Genomic DNA, 12,895 nt, shown 5'->3' on the forward strand with positions numbered 1-12,895 from the left:
AAATTTAAATAATGAAAAGAACACTAAGCATTGAAAATAGAATTGCTAAACCGGAAGTATTAAGAACAAATTGTATCAACAAAGTAAAGAAGTGCATTAATAAAGTAAATAAGTGCATCAACAAGTAAACAAGAGAAAGACAATCAACATCCAAAACTGTAAGGAGAAATTAAATAAACATTTGACATGTAAAGTCTAGTCTAAGCTCAGAAATAGAAAGTAAAGTGAATCTAGTGAATCTTCCTATGTCCCTGGGCGGAGGTGGATGCGAGGCGATAAAACTCCACGAAAAGTGCAGCGAAGGAAGGAATCCCCAACTTTGATGCAATCCCCGTAGTTGATGCGGCGGGTGAGATGATGTGGTGGAGAAGGAAATCCCCTTGACTCCTCGGTGGATGGAAGATGGTCGGATTGAAGAAGGGAATCCCCTTAACTTCCTTCCGATGGTGGCGATGAATGAAGATGATGATGGCGGTGAGGTCAAGGTGGTAGCCAACCCCTAGGTCAGGTTCAAAAGGGGAGAATCCTTTCATTTTCAGAAAATAAATCTTTTATACCCCCCAAAAATAACTCCGCGACATGGCTGTATCTCAAGTCACGACCTTGAACTGGAACCATTCTGCAAAAGACGCACAACCATGTCTTGTAGGCACGGCCCAGAGTAGGAGGCCTTATGTAGGAATGACATGGTCATGCCTACAAGGAACGACTCAGAGTTGGAGGCCTTCTATGGAAGAGACACGGACGTGCCTTGTAGGCACGACCCAAAGTAGGAGGCTTTCTTTGGAAGAGACACGGTCGTGCCTTGTAGGCACGACCTAGAGTAGGAGGCCTTTTGTGGGAGAGGCACGACCTTGCCTTTTAGCATGTCCTAGAGAGGGAATCCTTTTGCACACTCTGAAGCAAAGTTGTAGATCTTGAAGTTATCTTCATTTTTGTAGATGGCATGGCTCGTGGTTCCATCTGAGCTAAAAGTTATGTCCATTTTACTTTTGGTCTACAGAATTATCTAGATGAGGCACGACCGTGTTTGGGCCTTGGAAAGGTGAGGCACGACCCTGGCAAGGTGAGGCACAGCCTGGAAATGTGAGACATAGCCTTGGAAAGGTGAGACACGGCCATGTCTTGTGAGACACGGCCTGGACTTGTGAGGCACGACTTAGACTTCAAAACTGGTCCGTATGATGGGGCACGGCCATGCCACCCTTGGCACGACCGTGTTAGCCTTTGAAGCACTCCAAATGACCTCCAAACATATTAAAATATGCTTCAACTTGATCCAACTTTATGTCTCTTTAAGTATCCTACAAAAATATATTAAAAATATTAGATTCAACCTCATATCTGTAGGAATAAGCAATATAATTAATCCAAAATAAGTTCCTACTCATAAAATATGTTAATACTCAATAGTTACACAATGAGAGGAGCAAAAATATCAAGTATTAAAGCCAAAATGAACTATAAAAATGCATGTTATCACACATCGTTTCCTATAAGTTAGATATCATTAACATATAATACTAGGAATATGATTACACTCCTACACCTTCATATATAAGCAGGGTTCATTTATATTTTATGAGAAATCAAACTCTTTGATTACCTTATCAAAATAGATATTCTAACTCCTGGATACTTCCTTCAGTTCATAAATGGACCATTGAAGCTTGCATACTTTATTTTTGTCCACAGATGTGAAACCTTCAGGTTGTGTCATATATACATCCTCAAATAGATTCTCATTAAAGAAAGACATTTTCATATCCATTTGTCATATCTCATAATCGTAATAAGCTGCTATGGCTAGGAGAATCCAAAAAGATTTAAACATAGCCACTGGTGAGAATGTCTCATCATAGTAAATACTATACTTTTGACGATAGCCTTTCGCCACCAATCTTACTTTGTGGGTAATCAACTTACCATTCATGTAGATTTTCTTCTTGAAAATCCACTTGCACCCAATAGATGTTATTCCTTTTGGTGGGTCCACCAAGCTTTAAACTTGGTTTTCATACATGAAATCCATTTCCAATTTCATGACTTTTAACCATGAATCCCTTTCTAAATTTTTCAGAACTTCTTTATAACTAGTAGGCTCATCCTCAATGAGCAATATGTCTATCAATTCACTTATAAGAAATTTATATCTCTCACGAATTAGACATGTCCTACTAAATCTACAAAGTGGAAGTATATCAACAGTTCAACCATTATCTCATCCTTATGAATAACATGTTGTGAGTCTTGATTAGGCCTCTTTTCTATGTCTATTGGAGTTTCTTGAACTACCCTTAGCTCAACCTCCCTCCCACTGTTTTCTTGTCAGAGAAACTCTTTCTCTAGAAATACAGCATGTCTTAAAACAAACACTTTTTATTTTAAGAGATGATAAAATTGGTAACCTATAGTTTCCTTAGGGTAACCAATAAATAGACACTTATCAGACTTAGCATCTATTTTATCTGATATAGTCATCTTCAAATATAATAAATAATTTTTTTTATCATTCTATATCCTATATAGAGTAGTAGAGCCTGCCTTAGTCGGGACTTTGTTTAGTAAGTAAAGAGTTGTCTCGAGTGCATAATCTCAAAAGGCTTTAGAAAGATTTATATGATTCATCATTGACCTAACCATATCCAACAAGATTCAGTTTTGCCTTTCTGACACCCCATTATATTGTGGCGTGTAAGATGGAGTCCATTGAGATAATATCCCATTATTTCTGAGATAATCTTGAAACTCTTGGCTTAAGTATTCACCATCTCAATCTGATCAAAGTATTTTAATACTTTTGTCAAGTTGTTATTCTTTGAACTTTTTAAAAACTTCAGACTTGTATCTCAATAGATTCACATACCCAAATCGTTTGGAAAAAGGTTCTTGTATAGCACAGGTGATTCTTGAAAAAATTATAACACCACGGATTACTGAGGTAACAACTCTGGGAGAAACTGAACGAGGAGAAGGATCCTTTGGTTCGACTGAAGATTACTCCCCGATGGCACAGGAATTCTCCTTTTTGGCTCCGGTAAAATCCTTAATCAATAAACTTTATAATATGGAAATTATCTTTCATATACCAGGAGCCCCTGATACCAAAATTAGAGCAATACTAGACACGGGAGCAACTACATGTTGTATTTGCAAGGAAGCTCTACCAGAGGAAGCCTTTGAGCCACTTAATTACAAAGTGGTTTTCTCGGGCATTAATTCTCAACAGGAAACATCCATGAAAGTTAAAAATGGTCTGATGAGCATTGGTATTCATAAATTCAGGATTCCTTTCACTTATCAATTAAGGATGAATTTAAAGGATGGAATCCAAATGTTATTGGGTTGCAACTTTATCAGATCTATGGCTGGTGGACTTCGTATAGAAGGTACAGAGGTAACCTTTTACAAAGAAATCACAAAGATTAATACAACACCTGAAGTGCAGATATCAGCCTATGCAATCCCAGAATTAGAGATGGATGAAGAAGACATCATTAATGTAAAGCTGGATTTAGAAGTACAAAATCAGGTTTTTGTGGGCATGGATTTCAAAATGCATTTTGCACCAGTTATGCAGAAATTGAAAGAAGCAGGAATTATTGGGGAGAATCCTCTCCAATATTGGTCAAGAAACAAGGTAATCTGTACTTTGGATATTATAAATCCTGATTTGGTAATACAGGATAAGCCTCTCAAACATATTACTCCTGCTATGGAAGCTGCATTTAAGGCCCATATTGATATACTTCTCCAGATGAAGGTTATTCGTCCTAGTAACAGTAGGCACAGAACAATGGCTTTTATTGTTCAGTCAGGCACAACAGTAGATCCTGTTACAGGACAAGAAAAGAAGGGAAAGGAAAGATTGGTCTTTAATTATAAAACTCTGAATGATAATACACACAAAGACCAATATTCATTGCCTGGTATCAACCTAATTCTAAAGAAGATTGGTAATAGTCGGATATTCTCAAAGTTTGACCTGAGATCTGGTTTTCATCAGGTCATGATGCATCCCGACTCGATACCATGGACAGCCTTCTTAGTCCCTCAAGGTTTATTTGAATGGCTTGTGATGTCATTTGGCCTAAAGAATGCTCCAGCGGTATTTCAAAGGAAAATGGATAATTGCTTCAAAGGTTGTGAAGACTTTCTGGTAGTCTATGTAGATGATATATTGGTATTCTCTCCATCAGAAGAACTTCATATTCAGCATTTATCCCGAACACTGGACATTTGCCAGAAGGAAGGTCTTATTCTTTCACCAACTAAAATGAAGATTGCTCAACCTGAAATGGATTTTCTCGGTGCTGTTGTTGGTAATCGAAAGATTAAGATGCAGCAACATATTATTAAGAAGATATTGGATTTCGACGAAGAAAAATTGCAGACTTTAAAGGGGTTGAGATCATGGCTGGGAATTCTAAATTATGCTAGATCGCATATCAAGAATTTGAGTCAATTGGTTGGACCTCTGTATTCCAAAACCTCTCCACATGGTGATAGGCGATTTAAAGGCTCAGATTGGGAAATTGTAAAGAAAATCAGAGCTATAGTCCAGAACTTACCGGATCTTGAATTACCTCCACCAGATGCATATATTATCATTGAAACAGATGGATGCATGGAAGGATGGGGTGGTGTATGTAAATGGAAGAAATCCAAGTTTGATCCTAGAAGTTCTGAACAAATTTGTGCCTATGCGAGTGGGAAATTTCCAACTATTAAGTCCACAATTGATGCTGAAATATATGCCTGTATGGAAGCCCTTTCAGCAATGAAAATACACTATTTGGACAAGAAAGAGATTACATTAAGAACTGATTGTCAAGCCATAATCAAGTTCTTCAACAAGACGGTCAACAACAAGCCATCTCGGGTAAGGTGGATAACGTTTTTAGATTATATGACAGGTACCGGCGTGGAAATAAAGCTGGAACACATTGAAGGCTCCAATAATGAACTGGCGGACGCCTTATCTCGACTTGTTCACCACTTGATGATAGCAGTCACAATTCCTGAAGATCAAATCGCCCTGTTCCACCAAATTGAGGGATCTGTTGAAGAAGTATCCAGAGCGCCTAAGGAAATGAAGAAGCAGCTAGGACATACCCTACTGTCCCTAGCATCCATTCTACCTGTCATCTAGCCAAAGCTACTATAATCAAAAGGGAATTGAGCCTCGGGGAGCCGTTCCTTTTTGAGAGCGGTATTGTAAATAGGTGTGCGGCACGCAGGATTTGCAAGTGGTATTATAAAGGTGTCACGCAACGACGATCACCTTTAAATAAAGTAAAGCATTTGTAAAAGATGCTCTGGCACGATGTATAATAAGCATCTTCTAAGGAGGAGTGTGATATGACTACACTATGAGAGCACTCAGTGCATTAGTGCACACTATTACGAGCACTCACATAAATTAATTGAGCATCATAATAGTGAATAATTAAAAACACTGTACCCTCCTTCTCTTCTATAAAAGGAGGTGTTCTGAAGCTTAGCAAGACAAGCGGGACAACACCCGAAGCCTTACTAAGGTCTCCTCAGTGTGTGCTAGAAAATAGTTTGTGTAAAATTTTTGAGAGTTTGTGAGTTCAAGTGCTTGTAAGCCTATACTCCACCAGATCCTTGTAATAAAAGTAAAAGTTAGCCTTTGAGCCAATTAATTACAATGTGGTTTTCTCGGGTATTAATTCTCAACAGGTAACATCCATGAAAGTTCAAAGGAAAATGGTCTGATGAGCATTGGTATTCATAAATTCAGGATTCCTTTCACTTATCAATTAAGGATGAATTTAAAGGATGGAATCCAAATGTTATCAAGAATTTAAGTCAATTGGTTGGTTGTTCCAAAACTTTATCAGATCTATGGCTGGTGGAGTTCGTATAGAAGGTACAGAGGTAACCTTTTATAAAGAAATCACAACGATTAATACAACACCTGAAGTGCAGATATCAGCCTATGCAATCCCAGAATTAGAGATGGATGAAGAAGACATCATTAATGTAAAGCTGGATTTAGAAGTACAAAATCAGGTTTTTGTGGGCATGGATTTCAAAATGCATTTTGTACCAGTTATGCAGAAATTGAAAGAAGCAGGAATTATTGGGGAGAATCCTCTCCAATATTGGTCAAGAAACAAGGTAATCTGTACTTTGGATATTATAAATCCTGATTTGGTAATACAGGATAAGCCTCTCAAACATATTACTCCTGCTATGGAAGCTGCATTTAAGGCCCATATTGATATACTTCTCCAGATGAAGGTTATTCGTCCTAGTAACAGTAGGCACAGAACAATGGCTTTTATTGTTCAGTCAGGCACAACAGTAGATCCTGTTACAGGACAAGAAAAGAAGGGAAAGGAAAGATTGGTCTTTAATTATAAAACTCTGAATGATAATACACACAAAGACCAATATTCATTGCCTGGTATCAACCTAATTCTAAAGAAGATTGGTAATAGTCGGATATTCTCAAAGTTTGACCTGAGATCTGGTTTTCATCAGGTCATGATGCATCCCGATTCGATACCATGGACAGCCTTCTTAGTCCCTCAAGGTTTATTTGAATGGCTTGTGATGTCATTTGGCCTAAAGAATGCTCCAGCGGTATTTCAAAGAAAAATGGATAATTGCTTCAAAGGTTGTGAAGACTTCTGGTAGTCTATGTAGATGATATATTGGTATTCTCTCCATCAGAAGAACTTCATATTCAGCATTTATCCCGAACACTGGACATTTGCCAGAAGGAAGGTCTTATTCTTTCACCAACTAAAATGAAGATTGCTCAACCTGAAATGGATTTTCTCGGTGCTGTTGTTGGTAATCGAAAGATTAAGATGCAGCAACATATTATTAAGAAGATATTGGATTTCGACGAAGAAAAATTGCAGACTTTAAAGGGGTTGAGATCATGGCTGGGAATTCTAAATTATGCTAGATCGCATATCAAGAATTTGAGTCAATTGGTTGGACCTCTGTATTCCAAAACCTCTCCACATGGTGATAGGTGATTTAAAGGCTCAGATTGGGAAATTGTAAAGAAAATCAGAGCTATAGTCCAGAACTTACCGGATCTTGAATTACCTCCACCAGATGCATATATGCATCTAGTAGTAAGCGTCCCTGGTTTGAGTCGATGGAGTCGGTGTTTAATGAGGACGCTAGGGCGTCCGTGCGTCTTAGATACGAAATTCCCCCTTCCTTTGTGATTAGGGTACCCGAGCGTCACCAGCGCCCTCATCAACCACCGGAAGGGTATCGCACCTTCTTTCGAGGTCAACTGGAGGGAGGTCTCAGGTTCCCGATCCCGGAACTCTTTGTGAGGATAGCCGAGTATTTCGACGTTCCCGTTAACCAACTGTCCCCTAATTCTTTCCGACTGTTATGTAGTTTGGTGTTAGTGTGCAAAGTTTATGGGGTTCATTTGAATCCCACCGTTTTTCATTACTTCTTTTTCCCCAAGAAGAAGGAGGATGGAGTCTTCTTCTTTTGTGCTCGAGGAGTGAACCCTATTGCCAAGTGCCCCTCTTCCATCAAACATTGGAAAGATGGGTTTTTCTTTGTCCGTTCCCCTGTTCCGCTACGTACTCCGGAATGGCAATATGACCTTCCTCCCTCACCTCGCCTCCGTCATTATAAGTCGGACTCAGCCTATTCTCTGACCCGTAAAGCGTGGTCCGATTTACAATTTCATGCCGGGCGGTTGGTTGGTGAGGAGGGCTTACTCTTCAGAGCGGGCCTGAGCCCGGTAGCAGCAAGGCTATCGCAACCGCTCGGTAAGGCTTTTTATGTACAGTGATCTTTTAATCGTTGATTTATATATGTTCGTTATATTTAACAGAGGATCTGTGGTTGATGGCGTCTGTGAATAAGTTCATCAAGTGGGAGGAAGCGTCTTTCTCATCGCTAGCTAGTCCAGATCCTTCGGTGGATGCCCCTACGCCTGGGGACTCGGCCGACCGTGATGCGGCCTTAGCAGTTTCAGAGACAGGGGATCACCCGGAAACATTATCTGAGCCTCAGGAACCCCTAGTCCGCAAGAGGAAGTCACTACCGGCGATTCCGCCATCTGCGGGATTGAGGATTGAAGAGCCATCTGGGGAGACGGCTTCGAAGAAGCGTCGCACAGAACCCGAAACGGGGAAATCCAAGAAAGCGAGGTCTGAAACATCGGCCCCATCAGAGCCAAGAGGACGAACTACTCGCGACACGGCTCTGCCTTCCACTTCGGATATGGGATCGAGTAGGCGAAGGAGCGCCTTGGGACGGGAGGAGATGGCTCCGCAGCCGGGCGACGAGTGCCTTGGGACAGGAGGAGATGGCCGCAGACCTCAGCCGATCCGGAAGACTTGCTCAATGTCCCATCAGCGGATCCGAGGACCGCCATTGACGAATCGGTGACCGCTTCAATTGTCGTGCCGGATACCGTACTTCCTATCGAGGCGGGCGAAATTATACCAATTTCTGCTTCCCTGGAACCTTCAGTGGGCTTGCTTGAAGAAGGTGTTTTAGTAGTGCCCGCTGCTGATGAAACGTTAATAACTACCTCCCCGGAGGTTGGAGAAGGGAGGTCCACAGAGTTTTTGGAGGAGTCTCAGCTGCCCATTCTCTCGTCACGGCCCATAGAAGAGGGATCCGTATCCGGGACTTCGCAATCAATACCCGAGGGGGCACTTCCTTGCTCCGCAGGTCCCACTACACTTCTTCGCCACCGGCCCCCACTGCCCCAATCCGAAGTGATCAGCTGACCGACATTTTCCATAGGATTCGCACTATGCCAGGTCGTCGAGATTCCGAAACGCTGTCGCTGTCTGACATGATGGATCGTAGTACTGTGGCGCGTTCCAGGTGAGTCTGATATGCATATTTCCCTAGGTATCCTATTGCACTATGCTTCGGTATCTACGATATCCTGGAGGCTCAGCATCGTCTTCCGGACATCCAACGGGACATAGACTTTTTGAAGGACCAGGTGTCGGTCTTGCAGGCTAAAGAACTGCGGTTAACAACCGAACTTCAAGCCGTTGACCAGCCTAGTCTCCAGGACGATTTAGAGAAAGCACAGCGACTTATCAACAGTCTGTCGGAGCAAGTGAGTGCTCTGACCACCAGAGAGGCGAACCTGACTAGGGTCTATAGCTTCTAGGTATCCTATTGAACTATGCTTCGGCATCCGCGCTACCGACATGGACCAGTACAGGCAAAGGGCGGAGCTAGCTCCAGGACAGGCCAGCCAGCTCGGAGCAAGTACTGCAGAGAACCGTTCCGAGAATTTAGTCAAAGGGAACCGTTCTGAGAATTTAGAAAGGGAACTGCAGGAGCTTTCTAGGGAGGTGCAACAGAAATCGGATCGGGTGATTGCCCAAGACTTTCAGCTGGCGAGAAAGGCCACTAAGATGAAGGAACTAAAAGACCTACTGGACCAGACCAGCGCCGACCTGGAGATAGCGGATGACAAGTCTAGAAAGCAGAAGGAACAGATTACCAAGTTGACCGAGGCTTTAGATCTGTCTCAGAGGAAGGTTACCGACTTGTCTGAAGCTATTAAGGTGATCGAAGGTGTTTCTGTGGAGGCTCGTAATGAGTTGGCCGCATATAAAGTAGTTGAAGAGGAACGTTTAGAGGAGGCTCGGGAATCCTGGCTGTCATCGGATGAGTACCGCGATCTGTTTCTGGAAAAGATGGCCAGGGTGCTGCAATATGGTTTTTCCGGTGCTCTGGATCAACTCCGCAAAGTTGGTGTGACCCTTCCGTTGGCGTCACTGAAACGCCTGGATCCTCAAGAGGTGTGGAAAACTATGCCGACACAGGATCGAACCGTGCCGCGTCCAGCCTCTTCTTCACAGGGCAAGGGAAAGGGGAAGCAGCAAGCCTAAGAACTTGTTAATTTGAACTCATGATTTTGTTGATGTGCGTGACCTTATAATTTTCTTTGACTGGCCTTGCCTTAGGTAAGGTATTTATTCGGTGCTTTTGGCTCTTTCGTTGTGTCTTTTGAGAGGCATCTTATCATGTCTTGGTATACAAAGGTAGCCGTTTACGCATTCCCCGCCGGGTGTGCCACATTAAAGAGGAGGCCACTTGCCTGGGGGGCCGTAGGTTTCACGGGGGGGGGGGGGGGGGGGGGGGGTGATAACGGACATCGGCAGCCTGTCTTTTTGGTTTGAACCCGGGAGGAGGTGTGGGTGCTTATCTTTTGCGAAGACTACGACGGATGTCGGTCACGGTGGGTATCGCTTATCTTTTGTTCTCCCCCCTTTTCATCTCAGCCCCAAGGATTTGAAGGGGTTTAGGACTGATAAGCGAACTGGAGGCCTCAGCTGGAGTGCTCCCGTATTTTGAGAAGAAGTACTCTTTTGGCGAAAATAACCTAGAGTTAATGCTCAACCTTAGTGATTCATGCCAAAGGGAGTGTTGTCGATGGAGCTAGTGATCCGAGATCACCAGATTTTATGCTCAACCTTGGCGATTTATGCCGAAGGGAGTGTTGTCGATGGAGCTAGTGATCCGAGATCACCAGATTTTATGCTCGACCTTGGCGATTTATGCCGAAGGGAGTGTTGTCGATGGAGCTAGTGATCCGAGATCACCAGATTTTATGCTCGACCTTGGCGATTTATGCCGAAGGGAGTGTTGTCGATGGAGCTAGTGATCCGAGATCACCAGATTTTATGCTCGACCTTGGCGATTTATGCCGAAGGGAGTGTTGTCGATGGAGCTAGTGATCCGAGATCACCAGATTTTATGCTCGACCTTGGCGATTTATGCCGAAGGGAGTGTTGTCGATGGAGCTAGTGATCCGAGATCACCAGATTTTATGCTCGACCTTGGCGATTTATGCCGAAGGGAGTGTCCTGAAAGGAAACTTTGACCGTTAAGAGTACATAATGCAGAAATGTAAGAGTAAATGAAAGTCTGACTGAAGTTCTTCAAATTCGGTAAGGGCGCAGGTATAGAGCGTTCCAGGGTCTTTTCAGCTTCTTGTCGTCGGCGCTGGAGAGGTAGTAGGCTCCAGAGTGGGTTTTCTTAATGATCTTGTAAGGCCCTTCCCAAGGAGGTGCTAGCTTACTGACATCTCCTACTGGTTTGGCCCTTTTCCATACAAGATCACCTACCTGAAAAGTACGAGAGATGACCTTCTTGTTGTAAGTCCGGCACATACGTAGCCGATATGCTGCTAGCTGCGTGGCTGCTTGATCTCGTACTTCGGAAACTAAGTCCAGCTCCATGCGTCTTTTATCGCCGTTATCTTCATCGTAGAAGCGCCTTCGATCTGACTGAATACCCACTTCCACGGGGACTACTGCTTCTCCTCCGTAGACTAAGTGAAACGGAGTCATACCTGTACTTTCCTTGGGAGTTGTGCGATAAGACCAAAGGACGGAAGGAAGCTCTCCGACCCAGCTACCTTTTTCATGATCTAACTTTCTCTCAAGTCCTTTGATGAGCTCTCTGTTGATGACCTCGGCTTGTCCGTTGGCTTGGGGGTACGCCACAGAGGTGAAGGCTTGCTGAATACCAAGGCCTTGGCACCACCCTTGGAGCTTTTTCCCTGTGAATTGTCTGCCGTTGTCGGAGACGAGGCGGCACGGAATGCCGTATCGGCAAATAATATTCGCCCATAAAAACTTCATAACGGCCTCCTCGGTGATTCGGGATAAGGCTTCGGCTTCTACCCATTTAGAAAAATAATCCACTGCCACCAAGAGAAACTTTTTCTGTTGAGGTCCTAAGGGAAACGGCCCTACGATATCCATTCCCCACTGGTCGAAGGGGCAAGAGGTGGTGGCCGCTTTAAGGTGCTCCGCAGGTCGCTTGCTGAACGGTTGATATTTCTGACAAGGAACACAAGTAGCCACGAACTTGGCCGCATCCTTTTGTAACGTCGGCCAAAAGTAGCCAGCCATCAGTATTTTCTTAGCTAACGATCTACCACCTGGGTGGTCCCCGCAGCAACCTAAATGTGCTTCCCGCAAGGCATAATCGGCATCTGCTGGACTCAAGCATTTTAGCAGGGGTCGAGAGAAAGACCTTCGGTATAGCTGGTCCTCTATCAGAGTGAAACGAGCCGCTTTCTTCTTCAGCAATCGGGCTTGGTGCATTTCAGGGGGCTCAGTTCCGTTCTGCAAAAAAGCCAATAAAGGAGTTCGCCAGTCTTCAGTCTTGTCGATCAAAGGTGAGTTTATTTGGGCTACTTCGGATACCGGGGCAACAGTCATTTCGTCCGTCCCTTCGGTTAAAGAACTGGCAATCTTGGCCAGCTCATCAGCCTTGTTATTCTCTGAGCGGGGGATTTTTTGCAAGATGACAGCTTGGAATTCCTGCCTTAACTTACTAAAGCCTTCCACGTACTTCCGTAATCGATCGTTCTTGATTTCATACTTTCCCTCTATCTGTTGTAATACCAGCTGAGAATCGGAACATATCGACACTTGGGTAGCTCCCATCCGCTTCGCGGCTCGGAGGCCGGCTAGTACAGCTTCATATTCAGCTTCGTTATTCGAGGCTTTAAAACCGAGCCGAATAGCAAGTCGGATTTCCTCCCCATTGGGGGGATTAAGAGTATGCCCACTCCACTTCCTTGCCGGTTGGAAGCGCCATCAACATATACTTTCCATTCTTCATCTGTTTCTTCCCGCGACACTTCAGACAGAAAGTCGGCCAAAGCTTGTGCCTTGATAGCAGTGCGCGGTTCATACTTGATGTCGTACTCCCCCAGTTCAACGGTCCACTTAATGAGCCTTCCTGAGACTTCTGGTTGAGTTAGGACTTTACCCAGGTTACTATTAGTACGTACCGTAACCGGGTGTGAGAGAAAATAGGGTCGAAGGCGACGCACGGTTAGGATCACAGCCCACGCGATTTTCTCCAGGTTGGTGTACCTTGC

The sequence above is a fragment of the Curcuma longa genome, chromosome 20, assembly GCF_044706935.1.
Source record: "Curcuma longa cultivar G26 ecotype Majalengka, Jawa Barat chromosome 20, ITB_CL_G26_1.1, whole genome shotgun sequence".
NCBI classification, from domain to species: Eukaryota; Viridiplantae; Streptophyta; class Magnoliopsida; order Zingiberales; family Zingiberaceae; genus Curcuma; species Curcuma longa.